The 19,060-nt window shown below is 47.1% G+C and overlaps 2 protein-coding genes and 1 long non-coding RNA gene across 5 annotated transcripts in view; 2 read left to right on the forward strand and 1 right to left on the reverse strand.

Moving 5' to 3' along the window:
* SYN1 (synapsin I) overlaps positions 1 to 19,060 on the reverse strand; it is a 108,732-nt gene that overhangs the window by 86,684 nt on the left and 2,988 nt on the right. Inside the window, exon 1 of one of the 3 annotated variants that reach the window (XM_083718886.1) lies at positions 1,378 to 1,522. The exons of the other annotated variants lie outside the window; for them this stretch is intronic. The gene's annotated coding sequence lies outside the window, so the exon portion shown is untranslated. Of the gene's footprint in view, positions 1 to 1,377; positions 1,523 to 19,060 lie in introns of those variants that run through there. 3 annotated transcript variants of the gene reach the window in all.
* The window catches only part of LOC310834972 (uncharacterized protein), a 202,108-nt gene that overhangs the window by 19,088 nt on the left and 163,960 nt on the right, over positions 1 to 19,060 (forward strand). The gene's annotated exons all lie outside the window — the stretch shown is intronic.
* LOC310835355 overlaps positions 1 to 19,060 on the forward strand; it is a 300,425-nt gene that overhangs the window by 4,643 nt on the left and 276,722 nt on the right. The gene's annotated exons all lie outside the window — the stretch shown is intronic.

Below are 19,060 nucleotides of genomic sequence, written 5' to 3' on the forward strand. Positions count from 1 at the left end.
GACGACGCAGCAGCAGCAGCAGCGAGGGAGCCCGGCTGCAGACACACAGCTTAGAAGGGGAAGGCCAGGACCCAGCAGAGGGGCTTGCGCATCGCCCAAGCATAAGCGCACCTGAAAGCATTCCCTGACAATGCTACTGGAACTTGTCATCCCCAGGGATCCTCAGCAAGGGTTGTGCAGCTCTGGTGCCCAGCAGGGTCAGAATGAAGGGTCTCCCCACCCTCTGCTCATTCCAGCCCCGCAGACCAACCTTTGCCCACTTGCAGTGGTTTGGCACTGTAGCTGCTCGCCAGTCAGCGTGCCCATGGCTATGGCAGGTGGGGGGTTTAGCCCCAAATGGCTGGAGGGCACCATGTTGGCAAAGCCTGCCCTAATCCCCATATTTCCAGCACAGTTAGAGGAGAACCTAGGAGTCCATGACTCCCTCAATTCACCAAGTCGAGCTTTGCCTTCCCAGTTTGGGCACAGGTAGCCCACCAAATCGCCCAGGCATCATTCCTGTCAGAATTGGGCTGAGAATCTCACGACCCTTCTTCCTCTCAAATCATGAGACCAGAGATTCTCAAACTGCCTCCCTTTACAACTAGACTCAGACACCCGACAGATGATTCTGGGCTGCTTTCTAGGGCACACATCGGACTCCCTCCCACCCACCCCCCTTTTTGCAGGGGGAGGCATGTTCCAGTCAGTCCTATTTGACCTCCCTCTGCATTCTGCCCCGATAAATCCCCCTTTTTCTGGCTCAGTAACACCCTACTCTGCAATTAGAGCCAGGGACAACCCAGGAGCCACCCCCTTCCGGATCACAGGGCCCTGCTGGGGGAAAAAACCTACCTGAGCCAACTCTCCAGTGCCCCTGCCCTTCTCCCCCGCCCCGCCCGCCCGCCCGCAACACCAGGCCCCTTTCTCTTCACAGGGAGAGAGCCGACTCCTGCACCCACAGCACCCTTGGCGCCTTTCTCCCCTGACTCCCAACTTCCGCACAGGGCAGACCTGGGGGTTGGCTATGCTGGCCCCCACCAAGGGCACAGACTTGGGGGGGCATAAAAACCCTCTCCACTCTGGCTCGGAGTGGCTAGCGGCCCGTGCGCCCCACATCTCCTCGCCAAGGGCGCAAGGGAGCCCAGATATGGCTCTGCTTCCGCCACGGCAGTGCTAGAAGCGACGAGAGTGGGGAGACCACCCCACCCTATTCCCCTCAGAGAGTTACAACTCCCGCGGTGCTTTCACAGCCTCTTTGCAGGGAACTCTGACAATTGTTCTCTAGGCTTCTCTGAGTCGAGGGGCAGCGAAGTGAACTATGTCCCGCTCCCCTTCCGGGATCCCCTAGGCGCAAAGATTATGAAGCGGCTATTTGGAGGGGCAGAGAGAGATTACCCCTCTCGACCGGGCTGCGATGCTACAGCGTGCCCTCCTCCAGTCTCCGATCCCGGAGCGTTTTTCTCTCCCCCGCTCCATTCTGCAGCTGGAGCATCTCTGAGGCGCCCCCGCAACCTCCTGACTCAGTCGGATGAGAGAGGGAGGAGAGAGAGAGACGAGGATGCTTCAGCCGTGCGCACCGCGAGAGGAGCTGAGCGCCTGAGCGCTTCCTCTCTGCGGATCACAAGATCCTGCCTAGCGTATTCCTTCCATCCCCCCGCGGTGCGAGACCATCTCCCTCGCGAGCTATTCTGGAGCCCGAGGGCTGCAGAACTCCCAAGCTAAAGGCCAGCAATCGGTGGAAAGGAACGCCTGGCAGGGCATTTGCAAAGCACACTGCCTTGGAACAACAATGGTCCCTTCTTAGCATCGAACTCTGCACCAAAATCCCTTTCTCTCCCCCGGCCAAAGATGGTTGCATCCTAAAACTCAGACTTTCCCGCATCACAAAACAACCACCACCACCCCAAACTCATCCATACGGAAGCATACACACACGTACGCATTGCAACTAAAGTCTGCGTGTCGAAGAGTGCATTCCCTTCCCCGATCTCTCTGCAGCAATGGAAAACTGCAGCCTGCGGTGCTACGGATGCGTGTTTCTTCCGTAGATGCACTTTTCTGTACAAAACGCGACCTCGTCTCCCTTCACGATTTTTCAGCCTACTTATGAATCACTCCCCCCGAAACCTACTGAAATCTGCCCGACGGAGAGTCTCTTGCTAAAAACTGCAGCGAAAACAGCTAGCAAGGGGACGTGACGTGAGCTGTTTTCGCTGCAGTTTTTAGAAAGTTAATGGGCCTCTCAGGAGGGCAGATGGCAACAGCTTTCTGAAAAAGCATTTCACAGGTAGGCTGCAAAATCCTGCACCATTCCAAATCACCTGTTTCGTGACTCCTCAAGAAAACTGCAAAATCCTATGGTAGCCTGCACTGCATTGCTGACGCCTTCGATTTATGCAAAGCCCTGCATTGAAATTTTGGGTTTACCCTCCAGGAGGCAGGACCCTGTTCTTCTGCTGCAGGATGCACGCCCTGCTGGATAGGATGCTACCGTATTTACTTACAGAACATAGCAGACTGCTTTGTTACACAGTGCTGCATCTTCGACGCAGCAGTCACCTTGCAAACACGCATACCATCTGCATTGCAACATGGACAGCTTCTGCTGCATGACTGCAACATGTTCTTACAGGCTCCTATTCTGTATTATCCAACTCAAACCCTCAAAAGCCCCCAAAATGTGTACAGCTCAGTTGGTAGATTCTTAATCTCAGGGTCATGTGGTCAAGCTCCACATTGGGCAAAAAGATTCCTGCATTGCAGAGGGTACCTTACAATTCTACAATTCCATGATCGTACAGTGGTACCTCAGGTTAAGAACTTAATTCGTTCCGGAGGTCCGTTCTTCACCTGAAACTGTTCTTAACCTGAAGCACCACTTTAGCTAATGGGGCCTCCTGCTACCGCTAGAGCACGATTTCTGTTCTCATCCTGAAGTAAAGTTCTTAACCCGAGGTACTATTTCTGGGGTAGCGAAGTCTATAACCTGAAGCGTATGTAACCCGAAGGACCACTGTATGCTGCTTGGGTTACAGCCATTCCATTGCACACTGCCTCTAACTCAAGTTGTGTGGATGGAGTCTGTTCTGATGCCTGACAAACAACACAGCAACATTTGCCTGCTAAAACTGCACTGGAACATGCTTACTAGTTGCCCAGAGGTGAGGGGACTTTTCACCCCAAGGGCCACATTTTCTTCTGGGAGCCACATTCCATTCTGGGAGGCAAAAGTTGGAAGAGAAAGTCATGTGAATTTTTACCTTTGTACTGTAGGCTGGTTTCTACCCACACATCTTTCTGTCCTCCCACAGGGCAAGCAAAATGCATGATCAGACTTCCAAGGATCTATTCCAGGCAGGCAAAGCCATTAAAGAAGGAGGGAAAGCAGGACCAGTATGAGGTGTGGCCTGGGCCCAGTCCCAAGGGCCAAGTGCAGACAACACCCATGTAGCCCTAGCCTTCCAATGAATGCCCACTTCAGTTTAAAAAAAAAAAAAGGTTTATCAGGCTGAGCATTTCTGAACATGTGCAGAGTGTAGCCACACATGCACATATCACTGAAAGGAACAAAGTGGGCTTCTTTAAGAAGAAGATGTAAGGGCACTTTAAAATTAACTGCTTTTAATAATCTTTAAAAACCTTTTGAAGAAACTTCAGCTGGTGCAGAATTTGGTGGCCAGGTTGCCCACTGGGGGAAGTTGGTTAGAGCATATATATACATCACCAATCCTAGCCTGACTGCACTGGCTGCCAAGTAGTTTCTGGGTCCAATTCAAAGTGGTGGTTTTGACCTATAAAGCCCTAAACAGCTCAGGACTGCAATACCTCAAGGACCGCCTCTCCCCATATGAACCGACCCAGACCCTGAGATCATCCTCTGAGGCCCTTCTTCCTGTGCCTCCTCCACGAGAGGAGCAACATGAGAAGGGGCCTTTTCTGCGGTGGCCCCCATTTATGGAATGTTCTCCCCAGGGAGGTTCAGCTGATGTCTTCATTATGTATCTTTAGGAGCCAGATGAAAACATTCCTCTTCAACCAGGCCTTTGGCTGATTAATATCTTAAAGGTAAAGGGACCCCTGACCATTAGGTCCAGTTGTGGATGACTCTGGGGTTGCGGCGCTCATCTCATTTTACTGGCCGAGGGAGCCAGCATAGAGCTTCCGGGTCATGTGGCCAGCAGGACTAAGCCGCTTTTGGCGAACCAAAGTATCTACTTGCATTTTGACGTGCTTTCGAACTGCTAGGTTGGCAGGAGCAGGGACCGAGCAATGGGAGCTCACCCCGTCGCGGGGATTTGAACCGCTGACCTTCTGATCGGCAAACCCTAGGCTCTGTGGTTTAACCCACAGCGTCACCCGCGTCCCATCGATCAATATCTTATACCTTTTTAAAATGTGTTTGTGAGGGTGTGGTGAAGGGGTTTTTTGGTTTGGGGGGGTTGTTCTTGTTTTTATTATGTAATTTGTGGCTTTATATTGCATTTTTATGTTGTGATCTATGGGTGAAGGGTGGTTTAAAAATAAATAAATATTTCTCATATATCACCTTAAGATGGTTGTTTAAAAGGCAATGCTGATGATCACAATAGTACAAATGAAAATAGGAAAACAGTGAAAATGCTCACCACACCTTCTCCAGCCTTCTGCTTTATTCTTTCCCTCCCTGGCTTGTTATCCACCTGTTCCAACGAATGTTCACAAAGCAAGAATTTCTGGTTGCGCCTGTAAAATTCATTTTAGCTAACAGCTCCTAGTTCTCTGATAAGAAAATGTATTTCTTACTGCAGGGCACTGCATTCTGCACTGCTAACAAGCAGCACTGCTTATCATGAAATAGTCATTGGATGCACATCTTGCTCCTTGCAATTCTGCAGCAAAATCAGAGGAGGAAGAAGACTGCAAAGCAACTCCCCCAGCATCTGCCTTGATAGAGTTTTACTGCACAAAACCTGATAATACAGCTGCCTTTTGCCTTTGACTTGTGCTTGCTAAAACCATTGCCCTCTGCAATGCACCACACTGTCCCTGCAGTCTTGTATGGGTACTCAAATCCACCGTGCTAGCACTGATCTGCTTTCCCGTAGACTGGACCTTGTCTCTGCATTGCTGCAAACCAGATTTCCTCTCTGCTCTGCTGCACCTTGGTGTGCCTGCCGCCCACACAATGGAAGAGCACATCTCGGTGCTCCACTAATTCCCCACATCCTGGCCAGAAATCCATCCCATCCAGGAAGGAGATGGTGCACTTAGACATATAGATAGACGGGTGTCCTCTTGAGGTGAAGCATCTGTTACCCAAACTTACAAATCTGAGGTAGCTTCTTTTTGCAGAGGAACTGCCCCCCACATCAACAGGACTAGTGTCACATTGAGACCATGCAGTCAGAGCACATGGCTTCCCCCAAAGCAGGGAAGTGTAGTTTACCCCTCACAGAGCTACAATTCCCAGCTCCCCTTGGCACATTACATTTCTCAGTATTTTGTGGGGAAGAAGCCAAGTGCTATGTGACTGTCTGCTGGGTCTCAGGGGTGGATCTGAACCTGCAGATTCAAATCTTCTTCTCAGGATCTCCAAGGGAAGGAGGCAAGCAGCAGAGAGAGGGGGGCCAGAATCGAGGGGACGTGGCATTTTTTGCTTGGCTGGAGAGCTTTAGTTTATTTGCTCTATGCCCATCAGTTTCCACACCTTCCAGGTACAACCTGTGGGGATCAACCCACTGAACTGCCAGGACCACCCTTTCATTTCCAGGCTCTGCCCACTGAGCCCCAAAACACCTGGCGACTCCAGGTGGAACACATTGGCAAAGCACAACCTCCATGCAACACTGCTGCCAACCACACAACACTTCACACCTGCAGAATCAAGTGGTGCATTTCTAGGACTACAGCACTTCAAGATACAGATGGGGTCAAATGTCTGAATGATCTCTCCCTGGGTGAACCTCCCTGCACATGGAAAACCACCCTCTTATAACTGTTCAGTTTAACCCCTGCAGAGAGCCAGGTTTCTTTTAACAGGGTGCATTCAAAATACACACACACAACCCAGCTGCAGTGTAATGTGGTACAGTCCAGAAAAAGTTTTTATTATGTAGTTCTGCTTAATTGAATGGGTTGCCTTTGAAGAAGAACTCTCCTGAAATACAGAGCACCACCTCTCTGAATTGTCCAAGCCCCACCTCTAAATATAACAATGTTCTGTGATGCTTTATCTGTGTGACAACTGCAAGCAACAATCCCATGCAATAAAACAAGATGTTGTAGCCTACCCTTGTCCATCTTCATTACATTTTCTCCCTGCAGCAAAGACGTCAAGACAGTCACTATAACCTTTTTTTCCAATATGCTGTCTCAACTGGAGTTGCCAGCTTTTCAAACTGCCACAGTAATTACACCATCAAACAGCAGCTTAACGTGAGGCATTAGCCAGCAGTGATGTTTAGCTCCATGTTATGAATTGCAAGGCCTACCATTTCCTCCAGATCAATCTGCTTTTAAAGGCAGAGAAGCAGGTCAGGTCAGTTGGCAACCCTACCCTCTAACCTAAACTCCATTATTAAATTGCAATCCACTCTCCTGCTCTAAAGAGTCTTCACTGCCAGTAGTTTTATACCTTCTAACACATTATGGAAGCATTAGGCACCACCCTCAGGGAGAAGACAGCACATCAACACCTCCTGGATTGCCACATGCTGCCTCCTCTTATGTCAACCTGCCTCACAAGTAACATTCTCTTCAGTTCACATCTACAGCCACATTTTGCTGCATTTTACTGTCTTCAGAGAAGGGAGACTAGCAGAGACTCTCCTGCAGACACAGTAGGGAGGACAGGGCTTTCCAAAATTTCTAATAATTGTGCAGAAGAGGAAATTTCAGGAGGTGTTAAAGATGCAGGAGCTTTGTCCTCCCCGGCATCTGGCAACCCTAGCACAGAGCAGTGCTGCTGATCAGAGCTTTACCCTGGATTCAAAACTGGCACCTGTTTAAATGCCCCAGCTCACACTTGAAACATAAGGAACAATAATAAAAATACCTCTGAGCATGTGCAGAGTACATTTCCCTCCACACCAAATATCACCCATCTGCGAAATTGTCTGTTTTTGGAATTAGAATGAACATATTCCATGCTGGAAGATGTGACACTTTACTTAATAGAAACTGAGTGTTGTGTCAGTGTTTGGCTGCCACATGCACTATTATTCAAAGCCTGACTCTAACGTGAAAATGCCCTCTTCACTTTTTGAGAAAAAGCACACATATCCACCCATATTACACTGCAAGAAGCTCCCTATCCTTCAAAATTGCTTAGGGAGGGGGCTAATTTGCCTTTAACAACTCTGTGATAGACAGAAATGCAACAGGTATGTTGCCACAAGAACAGCTTTTCCTCTACTGGAAAAGGTTTTGCCTGTTGAATTTCTTCCTGTCACACCTGTTAAAGACAGATTATCCCTTCCAGGGAAAGACAGAGATGCTACTTTAGGTGCCAAGATAGTACCCCTTAGAACAGGCATTCCCAAACTTGGCCCTCCAGATGTTTTGGGACTACAACTCCCATCATCCCTAACTAACAGGACCAGTGGTCAGGGATGATGGGAATTGTAGTCCCAAAACATCTGGAGGGCTGAGTTTGGGAATGCCTGCCTTAGAACCTCTGAGCCCTCCCAATTCACTGTCCCCTTGGTCATGTGGGGTGGGGTTGGTTACCTTTTTCTCCCTTGAAGAAGGAAGTTGGGAGAGTGGTCTCTTTCCCACTTACGCTTTCAACTCTATGGGCTTTTCAAGCAGATTAGTTCTACTAGATCCAGGTTTTACGGAGATCCCTTGGGAAAGTGACGTGAGGATGCATGCACGTTCTGTCTCTCTGCAGGGGGCTCACTGGGTAGCGAGCAGTAACTAGAGAGGGGGTGGCACCCTAGGCACTCACTCAAATACACACCTGCGCCCACAGACCTAAAGGGTGGCAATCACTGTATACGCAGAGCGTTAAGGGACCATTCATAAATTTGCTCCATCACCTCCATCATCGCATTCTGTAGCATGTGTAGACAGGACCTCTGTTTCTGCAAGTAGGCAGGAAGGAGGGGTGCTCTGGAGAGGCTGAAGCGATCTAGTCGGACTGCTGTTCCAGTTGGCTGGATGGAGATAAGGTGCAGTTTGCGCAACGGGAATGTTTTGAATCAAGGGGTGGGTTCCTTCTAGCTAATGCCTCCCCATAAAAGGAGAGCTTTCCTTGAGGAATCTGAAGAAGTATGGAGTTTGACTGGGCCTTCAGAAAACTTTGATATCAGAAGAGAGGTTTCTGAACCCCTAGAGAAGACTCCAAAACTTCCGCTGCAACAGGGAATCTTTCACATAGGGGAGCCTTCAGTCCATCCAGAGACTGAAGAGGCACAGTCCATTGGATTCCACGAGCTGATTCCCCACTTGGTTCTACCTGCATGTGGAAAGCAGATGCATGGGATCTTAGTCCCCTCAAACACAAGAGATCAGGTCATGAAGGCTTATGCATCCTGCTGTTGTATATGCTGCAGCTCCCTCCCCTCCTCCCCTCAAGTTTCCTGCCTCTTTTACAGACAGAAATTCAACAGGTGCAACTGGCAAGCAATAAACAAAGCAAAGCAATGCTTTAGTTATTATTAGGCTAGGTAAAATGAGGGTAGGAAGGGAGTGTGCCTTTGGAATACCAGCTGAGCGCTGGTTTTTACTGGCGAGTCACAAAGCTTGCCCTAAGGCTCCTGTGCTACCACAGCCATCTTTTGGAAAGAGAAAGCAAAAAGAAGGACTCCAAATTTAACCAGCAGGCATATCAACTAAAGTAAAAATGGGGGACCTGGTCTCCTCCAGATGCTGTTGGACTCCCACTAGTCCCAGCCAGCATGCCCAATGGTCAGGGATGATGGGAGCGACAGTCCAGCAATATATATGAAGTGTCACAGGTTGCCACCCCCTCCCCATACCCAAGTTATGAACTGGGGGGCCCTCAAATTTAGTTAGGACTGAGAGCTGAAGGAACATATTTCTTTTAAGAGGCTGTTTTGATTTTGGGATGTTTCTGTAATCAGGCTTGACAAAAAACAAATATTGCCTTCCAAAAGGAAACAGTAAAACAGAGGCTTCATTCATTCAATGATCTTGCATTTCCCTCGATAGCTCAGAAAGGCCCTTAAATAGCAGTTTTTACCACTGAAATTATTCACATTGAACTTTGTGATTAATTCTTCAATTGCTTAAAAGATGGGTGATTAGCCAACTAAAAAAATATTTAATTGGTTTCCTAAGAAAGGAGAGGGCAAGATGCATAAAGAGAAGCGGGGGGCCAAAAGAGAAGGGGGAAGGGGACACAGAGGCTCAGTGTATTGTTTTTTGCTTGGATTTTAAAATAGCCACAGAGAAGCTCCCATTTTTATCTGTGCAGCAGCACGGAGTAGAGCTGTTTAGCCCCTGCATCCCTGTCCTAGATGACCACCCCCCTGCCACTATATTTCCCCCACCTTGGTAGAAATAGCACGGCTTCAGGTGGGCATGAGTTTGGTGAGGGAAATGGTACAGCATTTAACAGTCTAAGACACCATCAAAATTAGAGATCTCCTGTGGCTGCAGTAAAGTAAAAACAACAACAGAAAAACATCAGGCGATCCAATATGGATCTCTTGCATCACATCCATTTGGCCCAGATCAGGGAGAGGGGAACCTGTGACCTCTGATATGTTGTTGGACTCCAAATCGCATCAGCCTCAGTCAGCATGGCCAAAGGTCAGGGAAGATGGGACTTTTTGAAGAAGAAGGGGGGCAGATTAAGACAGACAGAGTCAGAGTAAAGGCACAACTTATGTGTGCTTAGAAGATTGATCCACATGGTTGTGCTCAGCCCCAACAGGCCATTTCACAAATGGCTGCATGCAGAGCAGCCCAAGACATTTTGCTGCGAGAGGCTGAAGACAAGATCCTTCACTCCACCCACATTTAAACTGGAAAGGCAGCTGAATTTTACTTCAGCACTGGTGAGGGGACAGCATCCTCCTCTGTGCTAGAGCGGAAGCAAGCTCGCTCTTCAGGGCTCTGGCGTCAACATCTTGCCTGCTTCCCTCCCCATCTGCTGCCAGAGTTGGCAGCCTCACTCTGCCTCATAGTAGAGCTGCCTCTGGCTACACCAAAGAGATGGGGGTGCATGAGTGTGGTCCCTCAGCATCCTATAATAATAACCCTCCACAGGCTCTGTTAAGGCCAAGGTATGATGAGTGGGTTACAGAGCAAGAGAGCATCTTTACTTTACTTTACGTTACTTTAACCACCATCTCTTTGCACAGCTCATTCACCCTGCAACAAATTCTACGCAGGAGCGCAACAATGGCTGCAGCACTGGAGCAGCTGCTTTGCACGTCCAGGGTCCCAGCCTCAGTCCCCAGCACCCCCATGTCCTTTGTTGCTGCCAGTCAGTGCTGACAGTACCAGGCTAGACAGACCAATGGTCTGGCACAGTTCAAAGAAGCTTCCTAAGTCCCTAGAGGCTTAGTCCACTTTATTTACCAGCACCAGACAAAGGAGTTGTTTTATTATTATTATTATTTAAATATATTTGCTGCTTCTGCTCTTGTGCATGAGGCTTCCCCGCTTCCCCACCCAAGTATCATTATTTTTAAAATAAAAATGGCCACTCTAACCTTGGCAAGCATGGGCTGCCTACATGTCTCGGCTTCCCTCAAAGAGTCCTGGGAACCATAGTTTGTTGCGGGTGCTTGTAGCTCTGTGATGGTAAACTACAGTTCCCATTATTATTTGCAGTGTGGAGCCATCTACATTATATATATGGTTTGCATGCAGCCTTAACCACAGAGCTGGGATATAGAAGCCTTTTATGTCTTCCAGACAGAGAAGCTCTAGTCCCAATTATTATTTTCTTTCCACAGCCTTTATAACCTTACATTTTCTCTCCCCACCCCCATCACTGCTTCCTCTCCTGGAGCATCCTGGGAATTGTAGTCTTCAGAGCCAAGGCCAGTTCTCACTACCACTTCAGCAGTGTGGACTTCCTGCCTATGGAAAACCAGCCCCATGCGCATCCCCCAACATATGCAGGACTTGTCTTCTTAACCACATGCTGGGAAGATTCATTTCCCAGGCAAGCACCTCCCAATGAGTGCTTGAAAGAAAAGTCTGCCCATGTCAGCCAGTGCGTTTACAGGCCATGGTTGTGTCCACACTCCTGTTTACTGTGCCCTCACTACACTTCCAGTTCTGGAGATTTAAGCCCTGTTCACACAACAAACTGCATCTGTATCCCAAACAGTTATAAAAGACAGTGGTGCTTTGCAAGACGAAATTAATCCGTTCCGCGAGTCTCTTCATCTTGCAGTTTTTTCGTCTTGCGAAGCACGGCTATTAGCGGATTAGCGGCTATTAAGAAAAAGGAAAAAAACTCACAAGAACTCGCAAGACATTTCGTCTTGTGAAGCAAGCCCATAGGGAAATTCGTCTAGCGAAGCGACGCAAAAACCGAAAAACCCTTTCGTCTTGCGCGTTTTTCGTTTTGCGAGGCATTTGTCTTGTGGGGAACCACTGTATTGCTGTCTGACATGTTGTTTCTCAAACCAGCTTCATGCTAATTGAGGTCCTTAGCTGATCCTAGTTTGTTGATAGCCAAGGTGTGAACACCTTGTGTAAACACCTTGGTGCCCTGGAGCCTAGACAAGCAGCAGCAACGAATCTGACCCTAATGAAGCCATGCTGATGTGAACAACTAGCAGGGAAAGACCTGTGCAATGCTTGGGGGTGGGGACAATGTCTCTTGCAAGGCAGGAATGTGAACAAACACTAGGAATAATAAACTTTTGCACACAGCTGTGGCACAACTAAATGGTTGTTACAGGAATAGGCCCTTAGACTGCAGGTTGATACCTCTTAGCTCTGCGGGTTTCAAGCAATCTTTCTCGGAACTGTAGGATTCCTTGGAAGAATGATCAATAATTATAAACAAATTCCTCCAGAAACATCTTCTACTCTAAGGCAGCCCCCCTCCCATGCCTCAGTGCTCAGCAGTAGAGTTGTCACATTTTGCCTATAACTATTTTAGCATATTTCCAGTTACAGATAGGTAGCCGTGTTGGTCTGCCATAGTCAAAACAAAAAAAATTCCTTCCAGTAGCACCTTAAAGACCAACTAAGTTAGTTCTTGGTATGAGCTTTCGTGTGCATGCACACTTCTCCAGATACACACGACATTCCTCTGGCCCCAGGCTCAGACTGGTGTGCATGCACACGAAAGCTCATACCAAGAACTAACTTAGTTGGTCTTTAAGGTGCTACTGGAAGGAATTTTTTTTGTTTTTATTTTAGCATATGGGAGGGGAGAGTGCTTCTGAATCCCCGCAGAGTTTCTTCCACCGCCCCTCTTGGCATGAGCAGAATACCCTGCTGCCTGCCCAGCAACTGTCTGGGTGTGCTGGGAATCTGGTGCCTGGCATCCTGCTCTCAGGGGAGTTTGGTACCCAAACTGCTGCACTGCCTGTGAAGCCGCCCTGGCAGAAGACAGCAGGTGGCCAAGATGGCTGCGAGGGAAGAAGCTCAGGGTCTTCCTTCAGCTACCTGAACATCCTTGGTGAAACAATGCTCCCTGTTGCCATTTTGCCATATGCCTCCTGCAGAAATGGTGCCAGAATACTCCCCGCCAGTTCACAAAAGAAAGCAAGGCCAGGCTTGCAATCCTCTCCCCTCACATCCTGTTTTTTCATGGCATGCATCAGTATCCTCCCTGCACCCATCATTCCACGCTGCCAAAGGCTTTTCTCTGCCTGCCGCCTGCTGTATCCATTTGCTCTGCACTGACTTAAAAGCCAAGATGGTGTTTCTTCTCTTGGTTTTACAAATACAGTAGAAAAAGAAAGAAAGAAACATGTTTGTTCTGTAGTAAGTCATTGGCAGTTCAAAATAGACTTCAGCAGGTGCAGTGGATGGAACATGCCATCGCATGTGCACTAGAGACAAGATATATGCTCTGCTCAGAGATTTCCCTCCTGGGGAGGGAACTCAACACTGCAGAACAGGCTACACCAGCCTGGTGCCTGCCGGCTGTTTTGAACTACAACTCCCATTGATCCCACCACAGCTTAGGGAAGACTGCTGCAGAACTATAGCTCTTGCATTTTCTACTAACAAAAAATATTAAAAGGCATCCCCCCCCCAAAAAAAGCAAAAATAGGGGGCATTGGTTTACCTGGGACAGGAAAGCAGAAAATAAAAGCTGCCCCTAGTAAATAGGAATAACTGGAATATGATTTTTAAAAATATTTTTTTAAGACTCTTAATATAATTTTCAAAATCATTTAAGCATCTTACAATAAAAATGGATTTGTACCCCATCTCTCCTCCCAACCACTCAGGATGTGTGGCGCACACACTCACAACACTGTGGAATCAGAGCACACACGTGCTCATGCCTGCCTTCAATTGTAGCAGAAGCGTGGAAATGCCTTGTGGCTTCTGAAAGACTAACAGCTCCTTTTGGTGGTCGCTGAGTCCATGGATGCATGAAGTGTAATCCTCAGTAGGTACAAATATATCCATGTGAGTATAAAAGTGGGTGGGGAGGGAACATAATGGCTGGGGTTTACGGGGAAAGAAATGCAAAAAAGGGCATTTTGTGACAATAAAATTCAAGCTGAAAGGTTTGGCAAGCAAACACAGTGACCCTTTGCAACCACTTTTGCCAACCTGGTACCTTCCAGGAGTTTCAGACTACATCTCCCCTCTGCCCCTGCCAGCACGCTGGCAAAGGATAGGTGGTGCTAGAATGAATGCGTTAACCTTCAGCGCAAGGATTGGGGAATCTTGTTCTCTCCAGATGTCTCTGGTCTACAGTTCCCTTCATCCCTGAGCACTGGCCATGTTGACTGGGGCTGATGAGAGTTCAACAGCATCCGGGGGGGGGGGGGTAGCTTCCCCATCTCTGCATTAAGATGACACAAAGTGTTTGTTGGTTTTGCTGCTGCCAGAGACTAGCATGGCTGCCTCTTTGGCTAACAATTAAAGCAAGTAGAAAGGAGAACTATGCAGTGGTTCAGTCAAAGTCAAGTTGGGTGGCAAGTATCCTTGCAAACCAACAGGCCATTCATTCCATTGAAAGTGATGCCGGGAGCACATGGACCCGGGTGATTCAAGCAAGGCTCAGAGGCTGTGGCTTAGGACAATGAGCTGCCATCTCAGTGCAAGAGATGGCAGCATATACAAGGCAGCCTTTTGATCTTCTGTTCAGCATGGTGCTGCACACCCAGTGGGAGACAGCTGGGGAGCAGGGCTCTGGCTGCAGCTGCTTCGGGCTGCTGTGTGTCTGCCGCAGCCTTCAAGGCACTGACACCCTCTATCTTGCCCTGCCGTGAAACAAGAGCCTTTGCATCTTGACACATCATCCCCAGCAGGGATCCAGAGCCGCCTGCGACAAACATCGCCAATCCATGCTCCCTACGGCGCACGCATCCTGAAGCTGCAATCTCTAGGAGAAAGCAGAATGCCCAAAGCATGCATTACGGTTGGGGGTACGATGCGGAGGAAGCCAAGTGGAGCGAGTACCACCCCACATTGCCCCTGCTTCAGCCAGATACTGTCGCTCTTCAGCCCCCTTCCTTGCTTGCATAAGAGGTTCCTAGAAGGGAAATATATTTGTAGCTCATTTCCCCAGCATGCACATCGGCCACATTAGCCAGCCTCAATTCTGCTGGGAGCTGAATGTAAGCCTAGGCACTTAACTTGGTGTGCTATTATAATAACCCTGGTGATACCATTGGGGTGTTTCTGAGTCACCCTGTTAACCAGCCGGCCTCAGAGACCCAGAGAGGCTCTACAAGAACCAGTCATTCCAACAAGAGAGAATGCTACTCTGTGCTTTTTATTAAGGACTCTTTCCTTTTATTGAGGGCTTCTTACCTTAAGAAGTATTTGCGCAATTGTCCATCAAATTCAATCATGTCAAATGGGGGGAAATGTGATATGTATGTCATTAGGAATATTAGAACAAATCAGATGAAAATCCCATTTTGGCCAGCATTTTGTTTTCCAATAACAGCCAGCAATCTGTATCTGAGAACCTCATAGGCAGGAGTTAAAGGCAATAACCTTCCCCTATTCTTGATCACTGTTATCTGATATTATACAGGTATACTGCCTCTGTACATGGGGTCTCCATTTCCTGACCATGGCTAGTTGCTGTGGATAAACATATTCCCACCCAACCCCATGGATCTGTCTCATCCTTTTGTTGAGCCAAATGCCATCATCCACTCCATCTTGCAGCACTGAATTCTGTAGGTTACATTTGTATAAAGGAGGTAACTGATTAACTACTCAGAAGTTTGGAATTTCTATGCTATTTGCTTGCAGGATAGATGATAGATGATAGATAGATAGATGATAGATAGATAGATAGATAGATAGATAGGAGAGAGAGAGGGAGAGAGAGAGAGGGGGGGAGAGAGAGAGAGAGAGAGAGAGAGAGAGAGAGAGAGAGAGAGATGCAAATTCACAACAGATGGCCAATTGGCCTACTGTGACAATCCTCAACATTGGCAGCCTGGGATTTGATACATTCAGGCTGCAGAAATCACATCTTGCTAATTCACATAATAAACTTAACTGGCATGCATGTTTACATTCTTCCCTATTGAGTATCCTGACCTCTGTCTAAGTGAGATTCCTCAAATCTCATGCACCTTCACACATACTGCAACCACACAAGGGCTGGCATCCCCATGCCCAAAACCTCCGGATGGCAACTGGCACATGGACCATGCAATGCTGGAGTGATGGGTTTGGGGGGCCTGTGCCAATTGGGAACAGAAGGAGCAGGGGTGGAGTGAAAGAGCGAGTGGGAGAGACTATACCATGAGAAGAAAGGGGGTAGCTGAGTGTAGCAGCATATTCTGCCATGCACAGGCAATCACAAAACACAGATACCCAAACCTGATATATCACAGGTGAGTGAAGGCCAGTCATAAGTGAGATAGAGCCAGGCAGGAAATCAAATGGCTACTAGAGGCTATTAATAAAAGGATGATCTGGTAATATATAAATCAGCAGTTTTGCTTAAGGGACTTGTAGCAGGATACTAAATCCTCCTTCTTGGAAGTCAAATGGTTAAAAATATGCTTAAAAACACTCTCACTGAAGCCAAGATTTTAAAATGGTTTGTACATTGTGTTTGCACAGAATCTTGCCAATGGTTCCCCTTGGTTTATTTCAGCCTTGCCTTTACCACAAGTTGTCCCACAGATGATCAAATAAACCATGGCTTGTATCTCCAACATTTCTTTTCTTTTCCAACTGCTTCTGCTTCAAGCCTTTGTAGGCAAGGACCTAGGGTGGGTTGGTGTTGGGTTCACAGATAATGCCAAGCCATAGTTAAAACAAGCCAAGGTTATGAACAATAACAAAAGGATAGCTTCAGCAAATGATTAAGCCACTGGGCAGGGTTCACATAAACCATGGTTTTAATGTCATTCCACCAGGGCCTGCAGGTATAAATTCAAAGAGTCAAAGAAGCACCTGCATATAGACCAAATGTACACCAACAGTAAGCCTGGTTACTTCAGAATTGCACCCAGAGCAATCTTATCAACAGAGACTGTGTCATGGTGCCCCACCAGAGAAAGACATACTGGTAAAACCCAATCCACTAAAAAGAAGTGTGAATTAAGGAGCCCCCTGCAATCAGCTCTGCAGGGATGCACCACGACTCCCCTAAGGTCACCAATGTTTTTCTAACAAGACTTCCTTTGCCTGTGCCTGGGATGTAGAGCTTGAACAGAGAAACCACATGGCCTGAGATTGGGAGCTTGCCTAGTGAACCACCTAGGAATGTGTGTGTGCCCAAGCCACAGTGTCCTTCTCTGACACAGAAGGAAATAGGGCTCTGCCATAGCCATGATGGTGAGGTGACTAAAAAGTGGCAGAGATTGATCAAGCTGGAACCCAGGTAGGTCTCCATTGGTCAATAGTTATTAGAGCTAACCGCCATCTGTATTGGCATTCTGTTGGCCTCTGAAGACACACCGGTTTACGCAGGCATTCCTTTGATGTTTTAACCCAAGTTTCCTGTTTCAATTGCTGTATTGTTTTAACAGGTATGCTTTAATTTTAATTTATTTTAATTTATGGATCTATAGCTTGATGTTTTAACACAATTATTTTGTTTTGTATTTAAATCAGTTATTTTTATGTGTGATAGTACTCACTGAACTGAATTTCAGCCACCTCTTTTTCTTTTCTTTTTTCCTTTTTTCCTTTTGCTGTTCATGACAACCATTGGGTGTTGGCACCCACTGCAGGTTTATCAAAATATGAGTACCAGCACCTTATGATTTTGTTTTGTTTTTAACCAAAAAAAGCACTGTTTTAAATTATGGTTCTTTACATTTTAATTTTTTATACTTTATGCTAGTTTTTTAAAGTGCTTAGGAGCCTATTTTTGCAGTGGGAGGTGTTAACAACAACAACAACAACAACAACAACAACAACACTGATAACACAGCTTTCCTTATTCAGTTCATTATTATTTTTCTGGTAAGGCGCATGCTTGCAGTCACTCTTTGTGGCTTACAAACAGATGCCCCCTTTTCCCTCAAGTGTTTGAAAGTGAAGGACTGTTTTGAGTTAATCTGCACATCCAATTCTGCCTTCACACAAACACACAGAGAACAGGAGCAAACTCTGCCCATAACTCTGCCTATTAATTACAGGCAGAGCTCTTGAATCATAGAATCATAGAGTTGGAAGAGACCACAAGGGCCATCGAGTCCAACCCCCTGCCAAGCAGGAAACACCATCAGAGCACTCCTGACATATGGTTGTCAAGCCTCTGCTTAAAGACCTCCAAAGAAGGAGACTCCACCACACTCCTTGGCAGCAAACTCCACTTGAAACATGAACAGTCCATAACAATGAGGAAGAGGCAGCAAGGCCGGCACCTGCTCTGTCTGGCAACTGCAGGGATGATGGAGGACTGAAAACCATTGAGGTTGCAGACCAGAGTAGCCCCACAGCTGCCAGAAATATATATATTTCTTTTCCAGAAGGTCTTCCTCTGTTTATGAATAACACCCAATGTATTACTCAAAGGCATGAAAGGGCTGGGAAACCATGAACGATCTTGGGAAATGCAGCTTCCTGTGGGCCACTGGGACATAAACATGCTGCATGAGAAACTGGTAGAATTCGTAGAATCATAGAAGTGTAGAGGTGGAAAGGAGCCTGGCTCATCTAGTCCAAGCCCCTTGCTTTGGTACAGTTCGTTTTGGGGGCCCAATCCAGCCCCCATGGCAGTATATGTCCTTTAAAAAAGCTCAGCAACTTTGGTCGGCCCTCACACATGTTCACTTCATCAAAACTGGCCCTCTTTGAAAAAAGTTTGGGCACCCCTGCTTTAGTATAACATAGTTACTGATGTATCCTAAGGCTTAGCATGTCATGACAACCAATTATCTATTTTAGCCAGTATCCTGTTATGGACAGTTGACAGTATCAGGTGTTATAAAGGAGGTATATAAAACAGCTTACACTCCTTCAGTTTACACCCATTCTACAGGTTAATTAGATCATCATTCACAAAAACATTGTTTAACTAATGGTTAGTTAGTTTTCCTTTCCTCCCTCCAGGGGATTATGGCGCACTGGCAATCCTCCTGAATTCTCTGAAATGGACTGAGCTTGCAGGTCCTGACTCAGCCCACTTGTGTTGATTTCCCCACATTAAAACAAAAACAAAACACAATTCTACAAACTGGTGCTGTCCTAATATTCCTGCCTGCCATCAATTTGTCTAGCTCATTTTCTAATCCAGTTATACAGTTGACCATTAGCATATTCTGGGGCATTCAATTCCAAAGCTCAGCAGTAGTGCTGTATTTTCTAGTTTAAAATCCCTATTTATTTTACATTATGTGCGCATGTGCTCATTTCATCTGATCCAATTCCATGCACAAGGACTGATCCCATTCATAAGGGAAGCATTGAGTTCTCCATCTTCTTACCCATCAGTCTGGTTCAACTAGCCCTTCTTGGTTATCATAACCTCTAAAAATCATGATTCCCT

This window comes from Podarcis gaigeae (genome assembly GCF_964106915.1).
Source record: "Podarcis gaigeae genome assembly, chromosome: 17".
NCBI classification, from domain to species: domain Eukaryota; kingdom Metazoa; phylum Chordata; class Lepidosauria; order Squamata; family Lacertidae; genus Podarcis; species Podarcis gaigeae.